The sequence below is a fragment of the Cebidichthys violaceus genome, unplaced genomic scaffold (assembly GCF_023349555.1).
Source record: "Cebidichthys violaceus isolate CVI_PGR_0920_01 unplaced genomic scaffold, fCebVio1.0.p SCAF_4, whole genome shotgun sequence".
In the NCBI taxonomy this organism is placed as follows: domain Eukaryota; kingdom Metazoa; phylum Chordata; class Actinopteri; order Perciformes; family Stichaeidae; genus Cebidichthys; species Cebidichthys violaceus.
Window position 1 is genome coordinate 19,413,681 of NW_027176594.1, and position 12,500 is coordinate 19,426,180.

The 12,500-nt window shown below is 44.9% G+C and overlaps 1 pseudogene; it reads left to right on the top strand.

Moving 5' to 3' along the window:
* The first annotated feature begins 718 nt into the window (after positions 1-718).
* The window catches only part of LOC137885330 (procollagen galactosyltransferase 1-like), a 13,157-nt pseudogene continuing 1,375 nt past the window's right edge, over positions 719-12,500 (top strand).

Sequence of the window (12,500 nt, forward strand, 5' to 3'; positions counted from 1 at the left end):
AGCCCTGTTTGAAAAAAGCATAACTCATCCGTGCAGTAACTATGGGCCTTATTATTTGCGCCATTTGTTTGCTTTTGTTATTCAAGAATATTTTCATTTCCTGCAGGGATGAGGTGCTCCCTGCCACAGCGGTTCATGCCTCTCCCTGTCAGTCCCAGCAACCCCCTGCAGCTCCAGCTCTAGTTTCTCTCTAAGCCGGCGCTCCACAAGATGCAGCCTCCCGCTGACTGCCTAGCAGACCTGCTGCCAAATCCTCTGAAGGCTCCACCTCAGGGTATGAAACCGTCAGACCAAGCAGCAACCGTGTCCAACATATTTTTGACTTCTTTACTAAATTACTTTTGGCTCATGTGGAATAAGCAAAGTTGGCTGTACACAATCACATGCAAAGCTTTGATACGTGTACAGTATATGTATTTCATGTGCAGTGAATTGTGTAACATCGGTGACGCTGCAAGAGCAGTGATTCCCAACCCTAGGGACTTTTATTGTGATTGTTTTACATATGAATTTCTGCTTTTCTTCTTGCAATATTCTTTATTTATTGAATTTCTGAGTTCTTGCAGCCTGAGGTGGGCCGATGAGACAAGCCTGCAGCATATTGAACGCATGGACACGCCCATGTTGCGTTCTATCTGTCCTACAGCTGGATCTGTTCTTAAAGGGGGAAGGACATCATATTACAGAGGGCGGCCCAACAGTCTCTTTGGCCTCGAAGGATACACGGAGTTATTTATATGAAATACGATTCATTTTAAACCAAAACTGGCAGATGTGATTAATTCAAACAATCGACACGAGGCACATACATGTGCATTCAACGACTTTATTTTGAGAACACCAAGTTCCCCTTAAAACCGGTCCAGCCATGCCCTTTTAATTCAGCCAGCTCCTCCGCCTTGTATCCGCTGTCGGCATATAACACAACAGCGGGACCCTCAGCTTCCACATCCTCCGTGTCCTCCTCTTCTGTCCGCCGCGTCTCCAGCCAGTTTCTCTCCCCCTGCCATGCCCCGGGTCACCTCTCTGCTGCCTGCCCTGCTGTTCGTCCTCCTGCCGGGCCCGAGCGGGGGGATATTTCCCCGAGGAGCGCTGGAGCCCCGAGTCTCCGCTCCTCGCTCCCCGGGTTGTCGTCGCGCTGGGTAGTGCCCGCAACTCGGCGCACTCTCTCTGCCGCTGTTTCCTTGGAGCCATCGAGCGCCTCAACTACCCGAAGGACCGCTGATTGCGCTGTGGTGAGTGTCCCCGCTGCAAACCGTTAGAAATAAGCGTTCGTTATATACACGTCTCAGCTGTCTCATGTCAAACTTTGAAAAGTGTTTTTAAGGAAATAGAACAGGCGGTAAAGTACGACAAAGTGTGAGTCAACGTCCCGCGTGAGCTCGCACAAGGCAGCGGGCAGAGACACGTCAAGGCCCTGTTAGGACGCATTATAGAGGAAACACTGCCTGCCTTCTTGCGCGTGCCATTGTGCGTGTTGACCAGGTGGGGCGGCGCTGTGCTATTATCAATATGTAGGCTAACGCAACGAGCGCTTTATCTTTATCTCACCGAACACTTTACAAATCAAATCAGCGGTGCAAATGAGTAACAGTCGGACACGCGCCCGGAGGGGGGGGGGGGAGGGGGGGGGGGGGGGTGTTTTGTGGGGATTTTTTTTCCCTCCGTGCAGCGGAGCACGGAGGGCGGTAGCGGTTGCGACCAGCGGACTCGCGCATGGTGGAAAAAGTTCCATTCCAGTCCCAGATCGTCTCTCTCATCGCCCCTCTGTCCCCCCTCTCTATACCCCACCCTCGCATTTTTTTTTTCTTCTCCCTCCGTCTTCTCCTTTCCACTTTTTCGTTTTTTGCAGATTCGACTGGAGCAAAATCAATAGTTTGTAACAAAAATAAAATTATAATTGGCACCCGAGCCACCAAAACATTGTGCAAAGGTGTCTATGAACATGGATTTCCCTCCCCCCCCCCCCCCCAGCCTTCCAGATCATTCTGCTCTCCAGCAGTTGCTCACTTCCTCGTGCCTGTTTGATCCCGTGCCAGTAGATCTGTTTTTAGATATATTGGTATTAAAGATGAAGAGCAATCTTTTCATCAGCATTCAGACCTGACAGGTTAAATTATATCTCTTGGAAAAACCCGGTGACCCGATAAACCCTCAAGCACAGTTGTGTCTAATGTGTTTGGATTCAAACTAATCACCGTTTGATCCAAACAGGGAGCCTCTTCTGAGAGTAAAATGTTGCAGTGAACTTTTTTTTTTTTTTTGCCAGTTGGAGCTGGATGAGGGATTCAACTGTTTGTTTAAACAAACCAGCTTGAGCTTCTCTTCCCCTCCTTCCCCTTGTGTCCCAGCCAGCAAATACAGCCTCGGTGCCGGCGTCTAACTATATGGCAGCCGGGAGCTCAGTTTTCTGCGCGGTTGCTTTGATCTGCAACACATCTCTTTGCCTCGGTGGAAGAATAGATATGAAGAGCTTTTGAAAAGACTTAAAACCGAGCCGCTAGCTGGCCACCTGTCGATACCTTGCAGTTGTCAGCCTGACAGGTTAAGATGGACTATTTGGCAAGCATAGACACACACACACACACACACACACACATACATGTAGCCTAATGATGTGTGTGTGTGGTGTGTGTTTTCTGCAGGGTCATGCAGGATGGATGTTATCATTCCATAAACCTTCCATTTGTATCCGTCTACCTCTTTCCTCAGCTCTCTCTCTCTCTTATCCTTTAGGCATGTTTCTATTGCTGGCATGCAAGCACATACTGAATAAATCATGTTCTTTTTTTTTTTATATTCGCTCTACCCTCCTGCGCATTCAAGACTTCACAGCAATCAGAGAGGGAAAGGTAGAGACCAGAGAGAGGTGTGTGTGTGTGTGTGTGTGTGTGTGTGTGTGTGTGTGTGTGTGTGTGTGTGTGTGTGTGTGTGTGTGTGTGTGTGTGTGGGAGAAGATGGATTGGTGAGACGGTCACATGTAGGCGCTGGGACGAGCTGCACGGCTGTGTTAAAACACCACGGACAGACGGGAAACTAACACCTGCAGCACGCCGACCGTCACTCACTCCATGACGGGGCTGGGAGTGAATCCATTTCTCTCATATCTCCACATTCTTTCTCTCTCTCTCTCTCTCCCTCTCTCCCTCTCTTTGTCTGTGTCGCCGCCCCCGCCCCCTCCCCGACACACACTGAGATTTGTTGTGATAACGCAGACGGCGGACGAATGCCTTCTCTTATTGTCTGTCTGTGCTCTTCTTTGTCCACCACCGTCTGACATTAGCGGCGTTCAGCTCTGCTCTAATGACAACAAGACCCTCACAGGACCGGAGCACAGATGGGCCCATGAATCCATATTCTGTTCATCTGGGAGTTGGTATCTTAAATATGTTTTACCCCTTGAAGCAGCAGTCATCTGTTGTTTCATATGAAATAATAAGTGTGTATTTGTCAATATCCTGATTTCAGCTTGTTGCCGCTTTCCCAAAAAGTGCATTCATTCCAGCGTTTACGGTTGTGTTACCGTTAAGTGCCCTTTAGACTTTTATGATGTTTTTTGAGTGTATAGCTCCGATAAATGAACAATCGTTCTACATCATTTTGAGTTAGTTTTTCTTTGGCACCAATATGTTGATACCAAGTTATTGTTTTGAAATAGGGCTGCAATAAACAATTCTTTTCATTTTTGATTAATTTCTTGATTAATTGATTATTTAATTGTTAAGGGAAGTAAAACAAACGACCTTGGTGGTCCGGACAAATAGCTTGTTTTGTCTGAACAATGGTCCAAACCCTAAAACTACTGACTTTACAACGTTTATACACATTTACACGGATTCATTATTTAACTATAAAATTTGCAAACTGTTGTCGTGTTTATTCTACTAATGAATTAAATGAGTTAAACGGTTCCGGCTTATTTTGGAATATCGACAAAATGTAAGTTTGTCAATACTGCCTGCTAACTATTTATATTTATTGTTATTTAATCTATGTTACCAGATGAATGTGCTCCATCGGGACACATTTCATTGGATCGAGACACATTCTGGAGTAGCAGTCGTAACACCGATAGGAACCACAGATTCCAAAACCTTTCCGATGGAAGTACTGCTCGGTACCAATGAGATCCAAATACCAAGAAGTCTTTTTCACCACCTTTTTTTTTTTTTAATTTAAAACCTGCATACCTCAAAGCACGCGACTGATTGGGATCTTTTCAGGTGCTGTGAGCGTGTGACTCCACGTCACTTCTCACTCTTAAGTGGAAATCATTTTTCATTCAGAGGCTTTAGCTCCCTGCAATAAACGAATGGAGGTCGAGAAAACAATGGGGCCCCTGTTGTGAGAGTGCCGTTTGAGTGACAGAATAATAACTGTTGTCAGATATTTATGAATAAGGCATTATATCGTTGGCGCGGGGATTGCAGCCAGCGGCCCGATGCAACCGAATAAAGGGGGGCGGAATCGCTGAATTTTAACGGACGCTGCTCAGGAAACTGTTTTTATGAGGAGCAGGCGAGACTTGATACGGCCGGTATCTGGACCAATACCGCTCCGGCGTATCAGAACGGCGCAGCCCTAACGAAAGTCTGTCTGTCTGTCTGTCTGTCCCCTCTGTCCCTCTGTCCCTCTGTCCCTCTCTCCCACAGGGTGGCGACAGATCACAACATAGACAAACACCACAGCCATCCTGAGAGACTGGCTTATCAAGGTGGAGAATGACTATCACTATGTGGAGTGTGAGACGCTCAAGATGAACCCAGGTACTGTGTGTGTGTGTGTGTGTGTGTGTGTGTGTGTGTGTGTGTGTGTGTGTGTGTGTGTGTGTGTGTGTGTGTGTGTGTGTGTGTGTGTGTGTGTGTGCTGTGTGTGTGTGTGTGTGTGTGAGAGACACGCCACTTTACTTAATGGGTCTGTCTGGTGCATGTCTCAGTGCCTTTGAAGACGAGACGGGGCCTAAGCACTGGAATAATCTCCGATATGAACACGTGATGAAGCTGCGTCAGGCAGCGCTGGAGACCGCCCGTGAGATCTGGGCCGACTACCTGCTGGTATGTCATCATCCACTCAACAGCTCCATATGCCTCCTCTTATTATTAGGCACTCTGAGTGAGGTCACTGGGTCAGACGTGTGCATCTATAGGCTCCACGGTAGACGTAGAAAAATGCCGAGCTCAGTCTTTTACATGAAAAGAAAAGGAACTGCATTAAGGAGACGACGTCTATGACCTATGAACAAAGCCACGGTCGTAGACGTTTTCATTGACTACTCACTAATGCACTTTATTATTTATAATGTCTTAATTTCTACTTAAGTCTTAAAACATAATCTCCCAGAGATTATCTCTGTGACATGCGAGTGCTCCTTTTGTGTTATGAATAATGCAACCTACTGCATAATGAGCTGTGCTGATGTAATAAAGTAATGGAGAGGATGGAGGCAGCGAATGCCACAATGTGAGGGAGAGGGCTGGAGTTCAGACATTTCTTTGAAGGCAGTTAAACCCGTGATTAGATTTAAAAAAATGTACCACTTAGAGTTAACTGTTAATGTAGAATGAAGCCTAAGTATTGTTTCTATTATTACAATCATTTTAATACAACATATGCAGTGATTTAGAGATTGTCTAAATGTTTTCCTCAAGCCTTTAAGCCTCAGAAATAGCTGGTATGTACATATACAGTTGTGGTCAAAAGTTTACATACACTTGTAAAGAACATAATGTCATGGCTCTCTTGAGTTTCCAGTTATTTCTACAACTCTGATTTTTCTCTGATAGAGTGATTGGAACAGATACTTCTTTGTCACAAAAAAACATTCATGAAGTTTGGTTCTTTCATGACTTTATTATGGGTTAACAGAAAAAGTGATCAAATCTGCTGGGTCAAAAATATACATACAGCAGTGGTAATATTTGGTTACATGTCCTTGGCCATTTTCACTTCAATTAGGCGCTTTTGGTAGCCATCCACAAGCTTCTGGCAAGCTTCTCGTTGAATTCTTTGACCACTCCTCTTGACAGAATTGGTGCAGTTCAGTTAAATTTGATGGCTTTCTGACATGGACTTGTTTCTTCAGCATTGTCCACAATGTTCTCAATGGGATTTACAGTCAGGACTTTGGGAAGGCCATTCTAAAACCCTAATTCTAGCCTGATTTAGCCATTCCATTACCACTTTTGATGTGTGTTTGGGGTCATTGTCCTGTTGGAACACCCCAACTGCGCCCAAGACCCAACCTTCGGGCTGATGATTTTAGGTTATCTTGAAGAATTTGAAAGGTAATCCTCCTTCTTCATTATCCCATTTACTCTCTGTAAAGCACCAGTTCCATTGGCAGCAAAACAGCCCCACAGCATAATACTACCACCCACCGTGCTTGACGGTAGGCATGGTGTTCTTGGGGTTAAAGGCCTCACCTTTTCTCCTCCAAACATATTGCTGGGCATTGTGGCCAAACAGCTCGATTTTTGTTTTCGTCTGACCACAGAACTTTCCTCCAGAAGGTCTTATCTTTGTCCATGTGATCAGCAGCAAACTTCAGTCGAGCCTTAAGGTGGCCGCTTTTGGAGCGAGGGCTCTTCCTTCTTGCACGGCAGCCTCTCAGTCCATGGAGATGCAAAAACACGCTTGACTGTGGACACTGACACCTGTGTTCCAGCAGCTTCTAACTCTTGGCAGATCTGCTTTTTGGTGGTTCTCGGTTGACTCTTCACCCTCCTGACCAATTTTCTCTCAGCAGCAGGTGATAGCTTGCGTTTTCTTCCTGATCGTGGGCAGTGACAAAACAGTGCCATGCACTTTATACTTGCAAACAATTGTTTGCACTGTTGCTCTTGGGACCTGCAGCTGCTTTGAAATGGCTCCAAGTGACTTTCCTGACTTGTTCAAGTCAATGATTCGCTTTTTCAGATCCATGCTGAGCTCCTTTGACTTTCCCATTGTAGCGTTTGTGGGCGTTGTATCCAATGAGCCCCTATTTAAATGGCCTCAGAGAAGTCACCGGCTGTAGTCACTCATAATCACTCACAAGAAGTTAAGAGGCCATGCTATGAAGCTCATTTCATTGACACAACTTTCTAAGTCACCAAAATTGCTAATTCATGTTGCTGTATGTATATTTTTGACCCAGCAGATTTTGTCACTTTTTCTGTTAACCCCATAATAAAGTCATGAAAGAACCAAACTTCATGAATGTTTTTTGTGACAAAGAAGTATCTGTTTCCAATCACTCTATCAGGGAAAAATCAGAGTTGTAGAATAACTGGAAACTCAAGAGAGCCATGACATTATGTTCTTTACAAGTGTATGTAAACTTTTGACCACAACTGTATGTTTATTTTTTTCCAATGAACTCTGATGTTTACTTGACCTGAGTCAGCTGTCTCGATATGATTTTAACCCCTCCTGTCTCCCAGTCAGCAGTGAGTTTCTCCACAGCCATGATGTCAAATGTAAAAATAATAATATAAGATATTATCTGAGCAGAACAAGAGTTTTATGGCTGATGCCATAGTTTAAAAAAGCTGATCATATGTGGCTGATTTCTTCTTCTTTCTTTTACATTTTGTAAGGATTCCTTCAATTTTGGTTATTAAAGAACTATGACCAGGATATGTACTGAGCACGTGAACAAGTATGCAACACTGACACTGTTTCTAAGAAATATTTATTTTGATTTACTACCTGACATGTAGGCTAATACTGATTTATCTGGGATTAACTAATACCAGCTAATAAATGATATAAGCCTAACTGATTAGCGGTCAAGATAATAGACAATAAATACAGAAAAAGTACAGTTTATAATCTCAGTTTAAGAATGAACTTTAAACCAGAGTGCAGAACATCCCCCCTGCAAATAATGTAGAGCAGCCAGTCGCCCGGGCTTGTGGGATAAACCGTGTGAGGAAGGAGCTGATTATGTTCACGGTCCTCTGTGATCGAGCCATGCTGCTGCGCCCGATCAATCTTTCACTGACAGCGCGGGGGGGGGGGGGGGGGGGGGGGGGGGGGGGGCGTGGCCTGTGCTTGTATGTTCACGTTTAGTGTGTGATTTTATTTTTTTGTCGATATTGTGCCCTTCTCCTCCGCCTTGCAGGTGGCCGACTGTGACAACCTGCTCACCAACTCGGACACGTTGTGGAAACTGATGAGTGAGAACAAGACCATCGTAGCGCCAATGCTGGAGTCCAGAGCCGCGTACTCTCTAACTTCTGGTGCGGCATGACTTCACAGGTATATTCTGCCACAAATACGAATATTTAGAAACACGATGGCGGCATTAGAAATCAGATTTAGGAATGGACATAATCAGAATTTCTATAAGACTATTATCCCTTTTAATGCAGTCCTGCTGAATAATAAGAGCGCCTTCTTAGAACATAAATATGATCTAGTGGGAATTTCACACTTCATTATTTTTTCTTATGCACGAGGAAATCAAATTTGTGCAAATAAGTCACACTTTCTGTGAGTCAATTTGAAGGCTTAGCGGAGAAGTTTTCTTATTGTATTCCAGTGTTTCGTCTCACATTACTGTGCCGGAACTGAATGTTCTGCTGAACATAATTAGTAAATTAAAGTAAATGATTGGTATCGCAGGTAAATTAAACTTTTTCTGCTCTGATATAATACGATGTAGCTTCTAATAAAGCTTATTATAAGACTGGTGCGCATACAGCCCACACAGCTCGTTATGCTTAATTTCCTCCACCTTCTCAGTTTGTTACTGCGGGCTTTGCTAGATATTACCAAACCATAAGCCACTGTGTCTTTTTATTATTTGTATGCCTTGTATTTTAATGAAGACCAATCAGCAGCGGGATGTTTTTAATATGCAGACACGCTGGTGTCGGTACAGTTATGCCAACACGGAACAAACTTGCACATCTGATGCATCGGGCATTGCGATCTGTTGAGACGGGATGCCTTTTAAATACTCATCTTTGCTTCTTCTCAAATCAGTGTAGACATATGGACATATGTCTGTCCTCCAGCACAGAATAAACCAACTCATTAAGAGTCGGCCTCTCATTTTCTTTAACGACAGTTAATGGGCCTGAAGCAGCCTAAAGGCTAACGTCTTTGTCTCTTCCTATTTGTCAGTATTACTCAGTGTCATTCGCGTATTCTTTTAATTTTCACAAATGAAACAAACGTTCTCTTTAGTAATTTGGTCGTAAAGTGTGCAGTTTCAGATAAGTCTTTCTTCCCGTGTGTAAGCGTACAGTGTTCACTCACTACAGGGTTACTACAGACGTACACCAGCCTACATGCCTATCCGTAAGCAGGAGCGGCGCGGCTGTTTCGCCGTACCGATGGTCCACTCCACCTACCTAGTGGACCTACAGAAAGAGGCCTCCCGTCAGCTGGCGTTTTATCCACCACACCCAGAGTACAGCTGGGCCCTGGACGACGTCATCGTCTTTGCCCTACTCGGGCTCGCATGTCAGGTGAGAGACACAAACGGCATACGGAGGAGATGGGCGTGTCATCTGGAGGGCTGCTTAATATATCCTTCTAGACGTGCTTTGTGTTTGTAAGCATGCGTTGTTTTCTGCTTTTTATCTTTCTCAGATGTGCAGATGTACGTGTGCAACAAAGAGACTTAACGGGTATTTCCCGGTGCCGATGCGTTCCCACGGTAACCTGCAGGATGAGGCGGAGAGCTTCGTGCATACTCAGCTTGAGATCATGGGTGAGTCGAGAGGTCAGAGAGCGCTCGCAAAGACCAGAATGGCTTCTTTGTGTTTCACAGTTTTAGTGGTGAAGCACATACACAGACTACATTACACCTGGTCGTGTCTTTATAGTTTGTTGGTTGCAAATGTACTGATCTTCTGCCATGTTCAACTGAAGAGAATGTTTCTCGCTGTACCCATCATGAAAAAGCAAGACAGGTTTTCCAGAAGAAGCCTAAGTTATGAGGTTGTATTAAGTTCTGGAGTTGAGAGCTACTACCATAGCAACGCTACATACCGTACGCCTCTGCCCTAAAACTACATACTTAATTAGATAAGGTTTACAAGACACAATGTTAAAATTGCTGCTCAAATGTTTCTGCAGTCCGATTTCTTTCTGTTTATGATGTTGCCGGTTTAGCGTGGAAAGCTGTGCAGATGAGACCTACAGTACAACAGTGAGCAGCTAAAGAAACACAGCGATAGAATACGTTTGACTTTAGCTCTATAATTCAGGGACTCCCAACATTTTCATTCAAAATGTATGGAAGTAAAGTAACGGAAACTGCCTTTTGTTAAATATCACACATTATATTATACCGTCTTTGTGCAGCATTACTGTATGCATTGCCGTGAAAACTACAATTTGAAAACCAATAATGATAAAAAATCGTCGTCTTTATACTATCTTTATACATCTTTCTGAGTTCCTAGGGTATAAAAAATCAATGGGTGATTTTGGAAATCTCCTGCGGATCCACATTTTGGTGAAACCCTCTCCCACCCACACTTGCACATTCTCTTTGTTCTCCTCCTTTTTTCCTTTTTTGAAAGTGAAAAATCCTCCACTGGAGCCCTCCAGCCTTCCTGTCTCTCCCTCCCAAGCAGCCTAACAAGATGGGCTTCTGATGAGGTACACACACACACACACACCAACACACACACACACACACACACACACACACACACACACACACACACACACACACACGCACAATAACCTAAGCATGTGTGTGAGGTTTTTGCATTTGTGTGCACCCAGGTGTTTATGATAAATCTGGTGCGGAGATCTGACCGTCGCGAGCGAATGCTAAGAACTCTGTATGAGCAGGAGCTCAGCTGTAAGGTTGTTGCTGCTGTGGATGGCAAGTACGTCTCTCATCCCCCCCCCCCCCCCCCCCCCCCCCCCCCCTCTCTGCCTGCGTCTTCCTGATTTGTGCCTCTGCAACACGTCGTGTAGATTGATGTAGGGAGGCTGAGCTGAGACTAACAACCAGGTGAAAAGTAGTGGGTGTATGCTGTCAATTAGATAGTCTCTGAGCCACGTAGTTTCATCTGTGAGTAAAATATCGCTCTGATTCTCACTTCGGCTCAGCAGTCGGTAGGTAACGGTTTTACACGTTCGATTATTATCTTCATTTAAAATGTGAGAATGAAGAGAAAAACAGCACGTAGGACATGCATGCCTTGTGTTATGTTTGTCCCTTTGCTTCCCATTTTCACACACACAACACACAACACACACACACACACACACACACACACACTCAGATCCATATGATTTATTGTTTCCATCTCTAACCTCGTCGTTTTTTTTCCCCCTTCTCTTTCCCTCTCAGAGCTCTGAACAAGTCTGACGTAGAGTCAATGAGGATTAAGATGCTGCCGGGTTACAAAGACCCTTATCACGGTCGGAGGACCCCCTCACCAAGGGTGAACCTGGGTTGTTTCCTCTCTCATTACAACATCTGGAAGGAGGTGAGACGCTCGTTGCAGGCCTCAGGCCTCCGGGTCTACCTGTGTACGGTAGATAACGTTTACTGCTGAACAACACAGTAACTCAGTTTGTGTGAGAAGCGGCAGCTCGGTGAGAGTAATGAGCTCGTTTTTATTTCTGTTTCAATAAATAAAAAGGCCTGCTTTTTTGTGGAATAAGGTTTTTCAGCAAGTTTCTGTTTAGCAAATAGAAAGCCTGTCGTCGGTTATTCGTCTTCACAGTCCACAGTTTAGTCCACCAACATTCGGCCCTTGTCCATCACAATAACAGATAGCAGATCGCGGTCTGCAGACCTCCCTGGTCATCGAGGACGACCTCCGCTTCGAGGTGTTCTTCAAGCGACGTCTCCAGACGCTGCTGCAGGAGGTGACGACACACAAGCTGGACTGGGATCTCATGTGAGTGATTGTAAAACACCGTGTTGTAAACAGACGGGATTATTCCCCCCCCCCCCCCCCCCCCCCCCCCCCCCCCCTTCAGAGCAGTCCGTCCATCTGTCTCACACGATCACATGCTGAAAGCACTTGTGGGAATTCCTGAGATGCTGCAGCATTTTCACGTTAGACTGATCACTGTCATAGATTAGCTAACGAGGAGGAGTTATTTACACAAAGTGAAAGCGCCATTCATTTTCTGCATAGTGACAAAAGTGTTTTTAAGTAGATTTCGGTTAAATTCAGCCGCTATGGTGGCAGTGCTTCGCTCATCGACTGCATCAATATGTTTAAATGAACTGATGTCAGCCTGTTCTAAATGCCTTGTGTTACTGTAAGTGCTTATGATATATATATATTATATATATATATATATATATATATATATATATATTGTCCCTCTTATCTTCAACTCTAAATACAGTTACATCGGGCGGAAGCGGATGGCAGGTGGACCACCAAGAGAAGTCTGTACCAAACATCCACAATATCGTGGAGGCGGACTACTCCTACTGGACTCTGGGCTACCTGCTGTCTTTACAAGGAGCCCAGAAGCTCCTCAGGGCCGAACCTCTGAACAAGTTGCTTCCTGTCGACGAGTTC